Genomic DNA, 16,347 nt, shown 5'->3' on the forward strand with positions numbered 1-16,347 from the left:
ATCAGTGAACTTATACAGATGACACAAATTACCATACAGAAGTCAAGTCTACAATGGAAAAAAAAAATTTGAAAGCTTTTTCTCAGATCAACACTTCAGAGAGTCAATCAGTGTTATACTGGAGTGTTAGACTCCACAAATTTTGGCAAGTTATTAGCACCTTTCTGCATCCAAGTGGGGCTACCAGGATCAAATTTGTAGCAGATGCTTTTAACTTCATCTGTGGAATTCTGCAGACAAAACAGACAAATTACAGAAAGTATGTCAGTTTGCCAGTGGAAAGTCATATCCTGTCTATATATAAGTTCTGGGGAGCAATTAAAAAAGGACTGGTGGGATGTGCATTCCTTATGCTTTTGCTTTGTGGCACAGCTAGGAACTGAAAATGGTAATCTCAAAATGATGGAGCAGGAAAACTCCCCAGCCTGAGCATGCTGACCCTGTGCTGTGATAACTTTCTGCATCACTTACCAGTGTAACAGAGACTCCTTTGAGCTCTGTGCTGCCCCTCTAAGAATGAAATTACATCTTAAACCTGCAATGCTACTATTTTTCTTATCTTGGACCCACTGTAGGAAACAACTTTAAATCTGCCCTGAGTGGACCTGTTTTCAACACACTTTTAAACTTTTGCACTGGTGGTGAGCTCTGAAGTCCAGAAGCAGCAACTCACTTGTAAAAGCTTAGTAAATCACTTTATCTGAAATAGTTGCCAGTGAGATAGAGCCTGTGTTTCTTTGCTAAGTCTTATCTAAAAAAGGGTTCTTTATAAATGCTATATTAAATACTGCAAGAGTGACAGACATAACAACTGAGCCACAACCAGATGCCAAGAGTCTGGCCATGGTAGCAATTATATTTGGCAAGACAGGTTGCTGAAATGTTTCTGGTCATTGAATTTCTTCTTTCAAACCCCCTCCTTTCCTCTGCCATTATGAGTTTTGCAAACATATATAAAAGATGGCACTGAGACAGCTTGTAACATATTGACTGGGTTAATCAGGTCTGCCTAGAAGGGTTTTCAGGAGGAAAGTGATACTGAAAGCAATCCTGAATCCTGGCTGCTCGCTCCTAATTGATTTACATAAATGTTTATGTGACTCTGATTTCATAAACATTACATGCAACATTAAGGGATTTGCAGGACAGATTTCTACAGCTTTCCATTTGGTCTCCATTTATCAGCAGAGACAGAGATCAGACTGAGAAGGGCCAGAAGGAGAGGCAGAGAAGGACCAGGAGATCTGGTGTCAGAGGTACTATACATCAGATTGAGTTCATAATTCGAATGGGCTGTTATTAAATGTTTCTGGACTCCCCAGTACAACAGAGATATGGTTATACTGGAGGGAGTCCAGCAGAGAGAAAGAAAGGTGATTAAGGAGCTGCAGCATCTGACATCTGAAGAGAAGCTTAGAGCCAGAACTGTTCAGCCTGGAGAAGAGAAACCCTTGGGGAGCCTTATAAATGTGTACAAATATCTGATGGGAACTGGATGAGAGGATGGCTCAGTGATCCCAGTGGCAGGACAAGAGGCAATGGGCACAAAAATACCATTTCAACAGATGGAAAGCTTTTTCTACGGTGAGAATGGTCAGAGTTGCCTGGGGAGGTTGTGCTGATATCCAAAACCTGGCTGGATTTGGCCAGAGAAATCTGCTCTGGCTGACCCTGGCTTGAGCTGGGGGCTGGATGTCCAGGGATGCCTCCCAACCTCAGCACCTTTGGCTTCTGCTGCATGGATGGGCCTGAGCAGCAACAGCCACATTACCCTGCCTTACACCATTGGAAAGGTTGGATCTGCAGCAAGACACTGAAGGAAAAAAATATTTTTATTACATTCTTCATCCTGTAGATTAATTTGGTGGCATGCAAAACATGTTATAATTTATCATTTGTTACTGTCAAACACTGTGGCAGCAGTGTAGATATTTTTTTTTCTCTGAACATACTGTGGGTGTCTGTATGTTAATTACAATATCCTGCACCTGGGTATAATTGTCATTATTAATACTGATGTAAATGAAATGTTAATTCTTGCTAATACATCAAACGATGAAATGCTTTAAGAGCAAAATTGCTGTAATAAAAGCAATTGGGCTGTTTCTTTGTAATTTGATGGTCCACAGAAGTGCAGAAACATGTCTTATGGCTTTACAAATCTGTGATAATTTCCTTCAACTTTTCCTTTTATTGCCTTGTCATTAAATTCTCATTGAGTTCTTAAAACAAAAATGTTTAAAACAGATGTGGCTGTTAAAGTTACAATATGAATTTTACAACCTTAAATTTTATGACACTGAAAGAAATTTCAGCCACCAAAGTGACAAGAATTGAAGCAGAAGGCAGGTCTAAGTGTGACAAAATTCCATAATTGCCAAAAACTTAAATCAGTGTAACACACACATTATAATCTAATTGTGTAAATCAGTATTCAGAATGAAAATTATCCAAACCCCCATGAATTACCAGAATTGAATAACAAAGAAACAAGAAAATAATATTTTTTAAAAAAAGGGAGGAAAAAATAAAATAAGGGGAAAAAATGAAAGAAAAAAAAATTTCTTAGTTCTACTTCTGTCCTTTATCAGTTTCCTCTATGGATCTAATTTATCTGACCTAAATAGTTCACTTCACAGTGATCCACACAGAATTTTTCAAGCAATCCTAGGGCAAAGATTCATTTTTTAAAAAATTAGTAATTTTCATTGTATTTTGGAAAGGAAATTCAACTTCCATTTAATCTATCTATAAAAACCCTGATATCTGATTTCACCAGAAGTCTCACTATGGGTAGACAGACAGACAGAAATGTAGACATGGTCTCTTTATGTCTTAAAATAATTCCCAACAAGTGTAGGAATGACCCCTCGCAGTATATTATCCCACACAATATGTTTTCTGAACTTTTATGTGAATTGCTCCATGCTAATTCCTCATTTCCTGGATTTAAGTCTTCATGCCACAACCCTTCACCAGTGTGTGCATGTTTCCTTTGCTCCCTTTCAGCAAGAAACATCTTCCCATACTGAATATCCTTTCATGTTGAATATTCTCAGTCAGTTCAGCAGGATTACATCATGACTATCCAAGTGAGAAAGGTAAAATCTGATTTCAGACATCTTATTTTTTCTTTCTGTCAATTTTTTTGGCCTTTCCAGTTCTAAGGATGTCTAAAGCTTTGTTCCTCCTAGCAACTGCATTTTTATTCTTTTACAAGGCAATTAATATTAATGGTCATTCACTAAAATTAAAGTCTACATATTTTAGATATGGACTGGGTAGTTCTCTTTACAATGAAACATCCATAATCTGGTTTAAAACTTGTCTTCCTTTTGCTGTTTATCAAGTTCTACACACTTCAGCTTTGTAATCCATTAAATAGTTTTAGTGAGGGTTTTAATCTTATGCTCAGGGAAGGTGAAAACTCAGCCCCAAATAATCTTTAGTAAGACTGTAGCATCTCCCTGTGTGCTGTGAGAACAACTGTGAAGTTTTCCTCTTGGGTTTCAGTGGGGTATGTATTTAAATAAAGGCTGGTATCATCTAATTAACCCATGTAATCACGTTGCTACAAGGACTGGTGTTTATTAATATAGTCCCAAGTTTAATGGCTCAGTTTTGTTCTTTAACCCCTGTCAGCAGCAGTGTCCCTGCACCACACTGCTCCGTATTTCTCCTCTCCAGCTCTCCTGCAATGAGCCCTGCAGACTTTTCCTGTTCCCCAGCTCCCTGTTCTTGCTTGTATTTTGCTCAGGATTGGGCAGAGCCTTTCCAGCTTTGTTCTGATCCTTGATTTACTGCTTTTCCTCCCGTACACCTTGCAGTGACTTCCCCGTGCTGGTTATTCCCATAGCATCAAGCACGCTCTAGGAAAGGCAGCTCTGTCACTCAGCCACATGATGACGTACACTTTTGGCTTCAGCAGAGCAAAATCCTTCACCTCTTCTCTTCCAGGCAGTCCCAGCTCCAGCCCCTCTTCCCCAGCAGCCACATTACCTCACGGTTTCGGCAGCCCTGCCTCTGATCTTCCCTTCTCCCGTGACTGATCTCAACGCTGGCCAGGTAACTTTCCATATTAGCAGCTAATCTCTCTGCTCCCTTATGGCTGGGGTCAGTCATCATTTCCATGACTTATTTGTTTCAATATCCGTAAAAAGTGAGGAAGTCCTTGGCATCAAGTAGCTCTAAATGATGTCAGGGGTCAACGGCGCCTTTGTTCCAGTGCTGTGAATGCTCCCCCGTGCCTGTGCTCACCTCTGAGCACTGCCCTGCAGTGAGCAAAGAGGGAACACAGGTGCCCTCCCATCTCATTTAATTTACTGCAGACATTATTATTTTATATCCATTGTAGCTCAGTTATTAATAATATGGTCCTTTTTCTATCAGCCAAGCATGAGAAACGTCTGTTAAGAAGGTAAGTCTGGGGCTTACCGGGAAATCTGATAAAATACTGTCTCACTTCCAGAACCACCATGTCAGCAAGACTCAAGTCTGTCTCAAAATCTGTATCATCCATGCAAGGTCACAAAGGCAAAAGAGGGGAAAATAGATATACAAAATGATCTTTAAAAAACACAGAGATCTGAGTTCCCAGAAAAGAGAAGCTCCATTGCTAAGGGAGGATGTAGCTTGGTTTGACAGTCCAATTTGCCCAGCCCTATTAAACTTCACCTGGTTTTAAATGATTTTCTTATGATTTCTTATCCAGTGCTGTGTAAGGTCCTTAAGAACTGTACAGCTTTTAAAAATAAAGCATATATATCTGCCAGCATCTTGGCTGCTCAGTCCTCTAGACATGTTCAGAGAGGGATTGAATATCTCTGATTAATGCTAATGCTTGATTAGTGAACTAATGCTTGCATGGATGGTAGCAAGCCACCATACAGACAAAGTGCTACATGAAACATTTAAGAGACTGGCATGAGAAGATGATCTAATAGGCCTCTTAACATTTTGTTTTATTATTTATTGTAGCTAATTCATGTGCAACTTGCATGTTATAGTGTTAACATGATTAGAAAAGTTGTAAATCTCTTTGATATTAAGAGACTCATGCACATACATACAGAAATTTTTTAACTACTCTCCAGACATTTACAACCTGGCTATTGCATGTAGCTTCAGAAAAGGCTTTTTCTTTTTTTCTGGAAGTATCACCATCAGTTCCCATGAACAAATAGTTTGGTCATGATATAATGACAGCAGTGCTTCAGCCCAGGCAGCCCCCAGATCTCACAGATGTGGTGTGTAACTGGCTGCCACCCAAGTGGTGATACACTCCTGTCAGAGCAGTGCAAAGAGATTTCACCCAGACAGTCAGGCCAGCTTTTCCCTCAGACTGCAGAGTGCTTGTGCAGTGTTTGTCAGCACTGACCTGCATGTTTTCAGCAGCAGCAAAAACAGATGGGGCATCATCCACAAGTAGTACCAGCTGGGGGATCCTCTGAGACACAACTGTTTCCTTTTGTCCTTAGGGAAAAAGAAATACACAAAGAAACTATGGGAATAAATTCCATCTGCCATTCAAGGACATGTTCAAGAGCTAATTAAGGCTTTTCTAGTCACAAGCCTGAAGGAATCAAACAGGAGGAGGAGCTGAGGGTCTGTGTAAGGTTTTCATCACATTAGGAAGCTCCAAGTGCTGCTATTCAGATCCTGACATTCTGACCCACCTGGATGATGTCTCTGAAGTTCAGAAACAGTGTAAAAATAACAACCTCACACACATTTCACTGAGTTTTTGCCTGATCTGATCCCATCTTTTCAGCAAGGACTTGACATTTGCTGGTCTGGGAATGTGTGTGGTGCCTGGATGTTTTGCAGTCCCCAGTTGTGACTACAGCTCTGCCTGTGTCTAACTCAGGCAGTTCAGAATTGTTGGTCTGCAAACACTCATCAGAGCCTTGTGGAAGCTGAGTGTCTGTCTCCTCTGCTTAGCTGTAAAAGGGGGGTAATAATAGCATTGGCTATTGCAGCATTGATGCAAAGGTGAAGTAATAGATTTTGAGAAGCATTCAGAAAGAATGGTGATACCATGGGAATGTACACAACTACATTCACTTTCATATTCCAGCAGCATTGGAATAATGTGCAGTACAAAACATCTGGGACCATGTATTTAAAGGGGTTAAAAAGTCCTGAATAGCCAGTGAGTATCCAGTGGATGAAGCAGGACAGGATGATGCAGTTATGATTTAACTGAATCAAGCATAGGGAAAAAAAATCTGTGTTAAAGTTACAACATTAATTCCTAAATATTTTTGGTTTCGAGTGCTTGAATGAAGAATTTCAGCATATTTTAAGTAAAGTTATATAAAAAATGTTGTGCATACCTTAATGACTTCAGTGGAAGTGCATGTAGGTTTGACTGGGCCGTGTATAACAGCTCTGACACTTTTCTCTTAGTCACACTACAGCTGAGAAAGTAGAGATGCATGTGAATAGATACAAACAGGCAACCATTTCACTTTCCAGCCCTGGCATTTAGAACTACCTTGGATCTCTGCTCTGCTTCAAGGTTCCTGTGGAGCAGCTTCACAGCTTTTTGCAGCTTCCCTGAAAAATGCACTCACAGAAAATGCCTGTAAGAAAACTTGATATTACATGAAACTAATGTGGTTTCACATTCTGTCAAAGGCTCCAAACCAAGTACCTCCCAGCAGAAAGATTTGTGTACCTGTGACCCACTATTGTGCTGCCATGAAAACTGAGCAAAGACAGGAACAGATGCTTTAGACACACAAATGAGATGATTAGGACAGTTTAAGCTAAGCTTAACCTCTGGATTTGGGCCTCATAGTCTGCAGCTGAGTGACAGCCAGAGTAGACACTCTCTCATACATACAAACTGGGAAGCATTTCTGCAGGGTCCTGGGAAATGAAATACAGAGCTGTAACTGGAGTCTTCTCAGCTCCTTCTCAATATGGAGATAACATCCCCAATGCCAAGCAGAGCATAAACACTGTCAAACCAGGCTTTGGGATGTGTCCCCCCAAACAGACCCTACAGGATGCTGAAATAGCCTGGACTTTTGTTATGAGCATGAAAAATGGAGTCACAATTGCAGAGATTTTATTCCCACACATGAGGATGGTCCCTGACCCCTGCACAGCCCCTTCCAGACCAGCAGCTCGGCAGACAGTGAAGATGGTGACCAAAGTGGTCACTCACTGGTGTGTTCATGGCAGCACTGGCCAACAGCCTTCCTGTGATTCCCTCTTGGCTATGGCAGAGAAAGCATCTCCCCAGTGTCTGCTCCTGATTGTCCCTTCTCCTGCCACCCCATGTCAGACCTGGGGACAAGCACACCGTGTTCCTGCACAATGGAGCAGCCCAGCCTGGGCCAGGCTGAAAGACTTTGATGAGAAGATGAATTTTTTAGTTAATTTTCACTTCCTGTGGGGTGTGCACATGAGAACCCATCAGTGTGGCAGTGGAGGCAGAATTAGTTTGGTTCTGTTTGGCTCTGAAAACACCACCATGGAGTATTTAATCCTTCTCACTTTGCTTTCCATATAAAAGCACATGTAATATACAAGTAAATACTGTAATAAGATTTGCATTTTCAAGACTATAGTCTTGTGTCTGTGTGTGTGAGTTCCTTCAGCCCTATACCTTCATCATGTATTACTCTGTTGGTTAAATTAGAATCTCAGCAATATTTATGGTAGCCCACTTCCTTCGTGAGTTTAAACAGGCAAATTCAGTGAACTTGGATTTGGATCATTCAATCTCAGTTTGCTGATTCTCCACTGGTTTTTCTTCTTTCAGGCTAATAAAAGTAAAAATCAGTAAAAACTTATTTTTGGCACTAGAGACAGCGGGTCTGACTGAATACAGAAAAACAGGAGATTGACTGAAATGGTTCCATTATTACATGGTCATTTTGAATGTTGAACTTCACTTCAAGCCAAAGAACATGCTAAAGAAAATAAAGCTTGAATATATTGTTCCCACATTTGCAAACCACTAACATAGGAATATTTTTGAGCATCCTAAATATTCACCATTTTTGGCTATGACTTTATCTCAGTCACCATCTCCAATGCCAAGTTTATTTTTAAAGAGCAGTCTAGTTCCTGCTCCTTCAGGTTTCTGCAGACAGCTGTTTTGTTTTGCTCTTCCCATGCTATGAAAAATCTGTCATTCAGTATTTAATTCTAGCACCTAACTGCCTCTCTTGAGACAACAGAGGAGCCTCCAACAACTATGAACCCATCAAGATTCCCAACTAGGATAAAAAACCCCAAAGTGAAGGTTAAAGCAAAACAGCAGGTCAGGAAGCTCAAAGGCTTGTAGCATTGATTTCTTTGGCACAAAAAACACTGGGTTAGTCCAGTCTGTCCTCTGATTTAAAAGGAATTATCCTGAGGTAAAAATAAAGGAATGCAGTGGTGAATTGGGCTCATTGTCTGGGTGTAGCACGAGGCTGAGATGAAGGCACTGGGCTGCGTGTGGTGCAAGGTGAAAATGAACAACACAATGAGCCAGGCCTGATCTGTTCCTTATGGTGTGTGCTAAACTCCTCTCAGGTGCTCCTCTGCACAGCTCCTCAGGCCACCCAACACTCATCTGTTTTCTAATAAAAATATTGAGCTGATAGAGCAAGACCTTGAAAAACCATTGGAGCCAATGCAATGAGGCTCCATCATTTCTCTGTCAAAATTCGGAATAAGCCATTTTTAATTTGTGAGGGTTTAAGGCTGCAAGCTCGTGTTTGTCAATATGTGCTTGGAAGTGGTTTGCTGTCCTTCTACTCCTTCCCTGTGATTGCCCAACAACTGCACTGGAATTTTTCACCCCTTTTGAAGGTTTAGGAGCTGCTTCTGCTGCTGCTGCTTCCCTCCTCCAAAGCAATTGCTGTTTTCTGCCCTGAACAACCTGCAGAAAGCAGGGCTTTGGCTGGCCAGTCCCACAGACTGCAAAGTTCATGTGGGGAGAGGCTGTGGGGAGAAACCAGGCTGGGTAACAGCAGAGCTCGTAAAGTCCTTAACGTGGCTTTCAACAAATATTGCTCCACTGTGCTTTATATCCCTCAGGAAAGCTGCTGGCAAGTGACACAGCCTGACCCAGGCTGTTCTAAACCCTGCTCTCTGTGTATCAGACATCAGCAAGGGGCTTTTCAGACCTTCTGGGTGTCCTGCAACGGGACAGTTCCGCCCCCATGGTATCAAAGCTTGTCAATTAGACTGGCATTTTGGAGAATTGCCTCACACAATGTTTTAAGAGGGGCACAAGACAGAGATAAGCAGAGAAGCACCCACAGAGCTTTTCCCCAAACATTGCAGTGTTTGGAGCTCTGTTTAAAGCACCAGCCCTAATGGTATGGCTCTGGATAATGAGATGTGACTGCATGTGAAATACATGGAGTGCATCAAACATCATCACAGCCATGAGGACAATCTAAACCCCCAAAAGCTCAAAGAGCACATCACAATTGTTTTAAGCATCAACTGGCCTTTCCTTACAGTGGCAAGGGAACCTCCCTGAGCTGCTGGAGCTCTGGGATTAGCAGCACAGTCTGACTTGCAGGGACCATGACCTGGGTGCACCCAAGACTCCCAGGGAGGCAGTGACACTTCTTGAAGCAGCTTCCTGCCTTTACAGAATACCTCTTCCAGATTTTCATATCTCACTATAATCTGGCTGAATTTTAAACAGAAACTTAGGTGAAAAGGGGCTTCTCACTGTGTTTCACAATAGCTGGCACTGGTTGTTCCAACAGTGAGCACAAACGCCCTAAGAAAAACACTAGTTCAGCCATAATTTCCTGTCTTTCTGTTTCTGCTTTTTGGGGTTATGCATACCATTACCCAGGGATTAGCAGTGTTGTGAAAGACACTAACCAAGTGTAATGACTTGGGGAATTCAGCTCACTTTAGAGTTTCCAGAAATCTTTCTCCCCCAAGAAGATTTTTCCAGCTATTTTACAGGCAGCAGAAGGAAAAACAGTTTGCCCAGACAGCAGCAGCGTGAGCTATCTTTGGATCCACGCTGTCAAATGCAGAAGGCATTTTCTGGGCAACTCTCAAAGTGTGCATACCACAAGATTTAATCAAGGAAACTCAAGTTCATGTCCTATTTTGCAAGAGGTATATTCCCCAAAAGGGCTGGGCATGCCTCCAGAGAAAACTCATCACTGCTATGGAGCAAAATAGAGATGGCAAATGCTTTAAGGTTGGAAACACCCATGTGCTGCTCCTGCTCTCCCTGGTGACCCCTGGCTTGCAGAGCTGGGACCACAAACTGTGCCTGGGCTTTTGCAAACTGTGGGGCACTGGCACTGCTCTCAGCATCGTGTTCCTGGCAGCAGCCCATGCAAAGTCCCTTGGTGGATCATCTAAAAACTCAAGAAGGCCATTCAGATTTGTGAAAAGTTGTGACAAGTGCTTTTTCCCTTTGTTAGGCAGATAACTTTGATTTTGAAATGCTTTTTTAACTCAGAGACAGATTAATTTGGGAAGCACATTTTGTCCCACAAAGTACATTGGGGTTATACCAGCCCAACTAGAAAAACTCTCAAGAACCAAGACAGAGAAGAGCAGACAGGTTCTGTTATCTTTGCTCACCTAAACTAACAGTTCTATAAAAATAACCCCACAGAAGTGGACAGTTATTGAACAGGAAAAAGATTAGTATTAAAATAATATTCAAATAGCATGAGAAATCCCTCTTTTAGAATATCAAAAATTAATGTCAAGTGTGATAACGATCAAAACTAATAAGGAGCAAAATAGGCTTCTTTTTTAAAGAGAACACATCTGCTCTGCTTTGTTTTTTCCCTGATCACTGTGAAAATAGTAGGTTTTGCCTCAGGAGGTAGAAAAGGTCTCTCTCCTCTAGCAATGCCTTCATTTTTCCTCTGACCCCTTGGATCATTTAATTGGGCTGCTTTTAGAGCCAGTCTGTAGGTAAACTGCATGCATAATTAGCCAGCTGCGTCCCCTGCCAAGCCTGCTGTGAGTGCCAGCAGGGTCAGCCGTGACACATGGTGCAGCTCTGAAAAGCAAACAACCTTCAGGTCCCGTCCATAAAACAGGGAACACGTTCAGGGCTCCACCAGGCTCTTTCAGCAGTTTCTCATGCATGACCAGAGGTGTGGATTTTATGTGCAACTCATAAAGAAAACTCTCCAATTTGCACGCCACAAGCACTAGCAGGTGATGGCTCAGGGTAGCAGAGGAGGTGAAAAAAACTTTGGCAAAGACATTAAACTGTGTCTGCATGTAAAGAATACTCTTTTCCATTTAGTGCAGGCAGCAGTTGCCATGTGATGGCTTAAGCAGCTAAGCAGCAAGTTAGAAATGGCTTTGTGAATCACTTCTTTGTATCCCAGCAGGACTAGCTCAGACCTTTTGGAGGGTGAAGTTTTAGGAATCTACCTGTAAGTGCATTTTAATTTTAATGAAATGCTCTGGCAGGACCTACCCTTTGCTTTCAGTGCAAGGGTGGTGCTTTGCATGGCTGGCAGAAGGTTAATGGTGCCTTGGCCACATGGTGGCCCACCCTGGGTGGATCTTGGAGAAAGTTGTGTGTAAATTGATTTCCAGGCATCTCTGCAGCTACTTGGAAAGCCCTTGCAGTACCAGAGCTGCATTACACTGTGCTGGGTGTTACCTGTGACTGGGGGGTCTGCAGCAATGAGACACACAGAGATTTACCTGGATCTGATGGACAGAGGAAGTTTCCTGAGCACAGTAATCTCAGCATTATTATACCACCACTTCCATCAAGTCACTCTTCCCTGAAGTATCTGCATTGCCTTCTATTCATTTCCCTCCAAAATCCAAGTGAGGCTCACACAACAGGTGCTGAAGTGTTACCTGCCTGCACACAGTGTGGAGCCATCAGACACCACCTGTGACAAGAGGTTCCCATTTTCATTTGTCACCTCTGTTCTTCCCCTGGCTGAGCTGTGACTCTGCCACTCAAGAGTTATCCATTCTTGAGAGTGTATTGTCAAGTCCTTTGTTGCTAAATAAATGTACTTTTTGATGAGGAGACTTTCACATTTCATGCAGGAAACAGAGCATGGAAATCACTCATAAAACCAGTGATTTAGGTATGTAGTGACATTCTTACCCTGCTCAGGATAGACCCAAAGTCAAGATGTGGATCCCAGCAGTTCTTTACATGTTAAACCCTTACATTGTGCCCTTTCCCTGCCTTGCAGCAGCTCTGTAAAACACCCACCCACCACCTGTGTGATTCCAAAGAGCCACAGGTGAGGGATGAGCAGGAATTCTTGAAGTATGCCAGGATCCCAGGATGCCCACACCACCTCTTACCACTGACATTTCATTATTGTGGACACTTGATAGGCCACTGCTTTTATTTTCTGAGGGATGGGCAAACTTGCAGATTCAAAATTTGCCACATCTGCCAAATCAGGAGCTGTTACTTCTTTGTATTTTACTATCTGAATCTTTCGGTCTCATTTCTGAGCTTTTCTCCACAAGCAGCAACACCAGTAGCTCATCCGTGTGCTTGCTTATGTAAAATACATGGAAATGCTGACAAATTCATTGATTCCAGAAGCTGGAGATTCAAGAAAAACACCCGGTATTGTGAGACTCTCAACAGTCAGAAGGCTTTGATGTTTTGAATGATGGAGTTTCCACCACTTCCACTGGAGACTAGTCCAAACCAGGCCCCTGTATGCTCATGTTGCTGTTACTCAGCAGTTTTGTATTTTCACTACAAAACCACTCCTTTCATATCATTCTTGACATCCCATACAGAGGAAATCCAGAGAAGGGAGGTTTCTCAATTCTCCATAACACTTAGGAATATGAGATTAATACATTCATGTGGTCCATTTAAGGTTATCATGATTGTCTTCAGGAAATGAAAGGGGCCAGAGCTTTCACGCAGTTTTTGAGCATATATAAAAATAATTCTTGAAAAAAAATTCTCTCCAATCTTCCAGTTTAACAAAGAAGATATTGTTTGGAAGATAGAAAATAAATTAATTTTCTACTATGACCTCATTAAGATTGGATTTAAGTTCCAACCCAAAAGAATTTTAGAACAACATTAGTCTCCTGCCCTTAAATCTCCATCTATTGAAGCTGGTCTATTTATTAATTTCCCTGCTGGAGAGCATATTTTGACTGGCCTGCGAGCTGAGCAGACAGTCTCTCCCCAAAAGCTCACACATGAGGGCCATTTCCTTATTCATTTCTTCTCAGTAAAAAGGGTGTTTCCAGCCATATCATTTTTAATCAAAGCACTCTTGACTCAGACACAATTGTTCACATTGATGGACAGATGGGGATTTGATCCAGACCCAAGAAAACAAAAAAGCAGAAAGGGCAGTGCCTCTCTTATCTTCAATGAATGAACAAGATTAACCATAACCTGTTCTCTTCTCACCATACAACAAATCCAGTGTGTGCTCCCAGCACAGCCACAGATTCACATCTTGTAATTTTTATACAAGACATATACAGCCTGAGGGAACAAATTACTCTTCTGTATTCAACATGCTTCAGTGCCTTCAGAGGACTGTGCTTGAGAAATACAGTTACTTGGCTTGGCAGTAAAAGCCTTTGAAAACAAAGGAGAGGGCTCTCTGCGATGAAAGTCAAGTTCATCCCAAAAGCAACAAAAGAAAGCAGTTTGGGAAGTTGGACAGGCTCTGGTGGAAAATTGTCCAGACACGAGTTCACTTTCTAAGTGGCACTGTGCAGCAAATTGGTTTTCTGTGCAATCCCAAAGCATGACTGTCTTTAAAAAACCCCAACCAAAACACAAAAACCACAGCTCAGAATGGGCCAGGCTCCATATCCCAGTTTTCCTGTTGGGACCCGGAGCTGAGCTGATGGAATGAGGGAGTCCTGCTCCTCCTTCTCCCTTTGTCTGCCTATCTTAACATCTCAGCTCCTCAGGAGAGGCGCTATGCCCTGATGTGAAAGTGCAGGAAGGCTGGGATCCCAAATGCTACTGAAATAAAAATTCCAAAGGGAGATGAAAAGTGTGTGGGTGTCTATAAATAAGCCCAAGTGGGCTCCTTGTCTGATACCCTTGGCAGCTGTGCCAGCCCCGGGGGCCCTAAATCACTGCAGGGCTGCTCCACACTCACACTGGGACACTCACCCCAGAATCATGAGACTTTAAACCTCACAGAGTTGGAGAGATCTCATTTGTTTCATTCAGCATGAGTTGGTTTGAGCTTATGAAAGCCATGAAAACTAGAAACTTACTCCATATCAGAAACAAGCAAAAAATGAAAAAACAAACAAAAATCCCCAAAACAAAAACCAATCAAACAAAAAAAATGAATAAAACCAAACCAAAACCCCCAAATCAAAAACCAAAAAACATACAAACAATAATAATAAAAACCAATGAAACAAACAAAAAAAACGAAGGGAAAAAAAAAAAAAAAACAAGAAAGGAGATTTGTCTGTAATGGCCTGACTTCAGAAACAAAACCCCACAAACAGTAAATTTATTTTTACTGAGCAAGGAAATGGGAGAGTTTTTTATATTGAATATTTGACCAATCATATCAGATGCTCTGTTCGAATTTTTTTCTCCCAGGCTTTTCCACATGAAAATTTCTATAGGACTGCAAATGTCAAATACAGGAAATGTTTCCATTTCTCTGCCTGCTGTACTCCTCACTAACCCAACTACAATGCTTCTTTTTTGAAAGTGCTCTTCATAAGAATCTTTTTCAAGAAAAATCCAATTACAAAGACTGCAGCTTTTCTGTTTCCAGAACTGTTTTCAAATATGATATAATTCTATTTCCATTCTAAATGGTCCAACTGAAAATATCAAAATATTGCTTCTTTATACTGCATCCGTTCAGAACATAATTCTAGGTTTTGGCAACTGAACATTTTTGTTTTCCACCTCTGCTGGCAGGGTAGGAGGGTTTCCAATTTCCTAACTTTCTCCCTCTCTACAAAAAAAACCCAACCAAACCAATAGAGCTTTTAAGAGGCACAAAAAGAGAAGTAAAAAGGTTAAATACAAGAAAGAGTGATATTGCTTTGCCTAGGGGATGCAAATTATGTTTATTTACCCCCTTTGTCTCTAACATCTTCATAAGATTTAATTAGAATGCCATTTTCAGACACAGCTTTTTTTTATGATTGAATTGAGATTTTCTTATGCGTTAAAATCCAACATTCAAGTCCAAACTACAGTCCTATTATCTCTTAAAAATGTAGCTAGTTCTAGATGCCTCTCTTCTTAAACAGTTCCATGGGTTTGGGAACAATGCAGGTTGTATTTTCCAGTTTACAAGTAATAAAGTGTAACTTCCAGGAAGGAAACCCAGGATAAAGTATCCTGTCATCTCTCTGTGCAGTGTCTGGTATATTCATTTGCAGAACAAAGTATGCAAAAATATAAAGAGACCAAATCAAATGTCATTTTAGTGCAGACACAATTGCATAGGGGATGATAATACCTTGCTAGTTTGTGGATGTGCTACTTTTTCTCTAAGTGCAATGTTTGTCAGTCTATTCTGAAAATTTGAATTCACACCCAAATTGTATTGGGTATCTTCCTTGCTAATAACTGCCATAACAACAAAGAAAAGACATATGCAAGAGTTTACATATGCAGTGCCTATTAACACAGACTTAAAAAAAGAAATTTTGCAAAATTGTATATATGCTCCCTGCCGTGGATTTGATTTTGTCTGGTCTGTAACTAAGGTCCCTTGATACTCCAGTTTTATGAGGGTGTGATGTAGTGGTAAATCAGGGCCATACTGATGATCTAAATCAGAATAACCAGCATGTTTTTCATTTCAGAAGAAAAAAAAAAAAAGAGTTTGTGAGAGAAAGTTTGCCAGTTTCAGCACTTCCTGGCCGCCAAGAACATTTACTGAAAATCAATGGTCTGTCCAAAACCTAATGTGAGCAGGAGCTGTAGTGCAGCTGTTCAGAATCTATACGGCTTCCTAGGCAAAGTTTCTAAGCCCTTTCAGTCCTTTAGAATAATAAAAATGATTAATGGTCTCAAACACTGTGAACCAAGTGTTTTGAAGTGTAACCTGCTACTTGTAATGCACTCAATATTTCTGATCTGTATTGTACTGGCATACGGTGCCTCTGGAAGTTAATGTTAAAATGGGCAATGTTTGAAATGAACCAAGAGAGGCTCACGAAGCCTGGTGGCAAAATCATTTTCTCCCAAACCAAGATATTATTTCCCATCAGTTCATAAAGGCAAAAAAAAAAAGAAGTGACTATACATATATATAAAATATATAAATGCCCATTATTTTCTATAAATGTGCTCTAAGAGAGCAATGTGGATACCTCACAATGCAGAAGGAAGATGATCCATCTCCTTCAGTGCTCTAAAGAGACATCAACTCG

Source organism: Agelaius phoeniceus, chromosome 17 (assembly GCF_051311805.1).
Source record: "Agelaius phoeniceus isolate bAgePho1 chromosome 17, bAgePho1.hap1, whole genome shotgun sequence".
Classification (NCBI taxonomy): Eukaryota; Metazoa; Chordata; class Aves; order Passeriformes; family Icteridae; genus Agelaius; species Agelaius phoeniceus.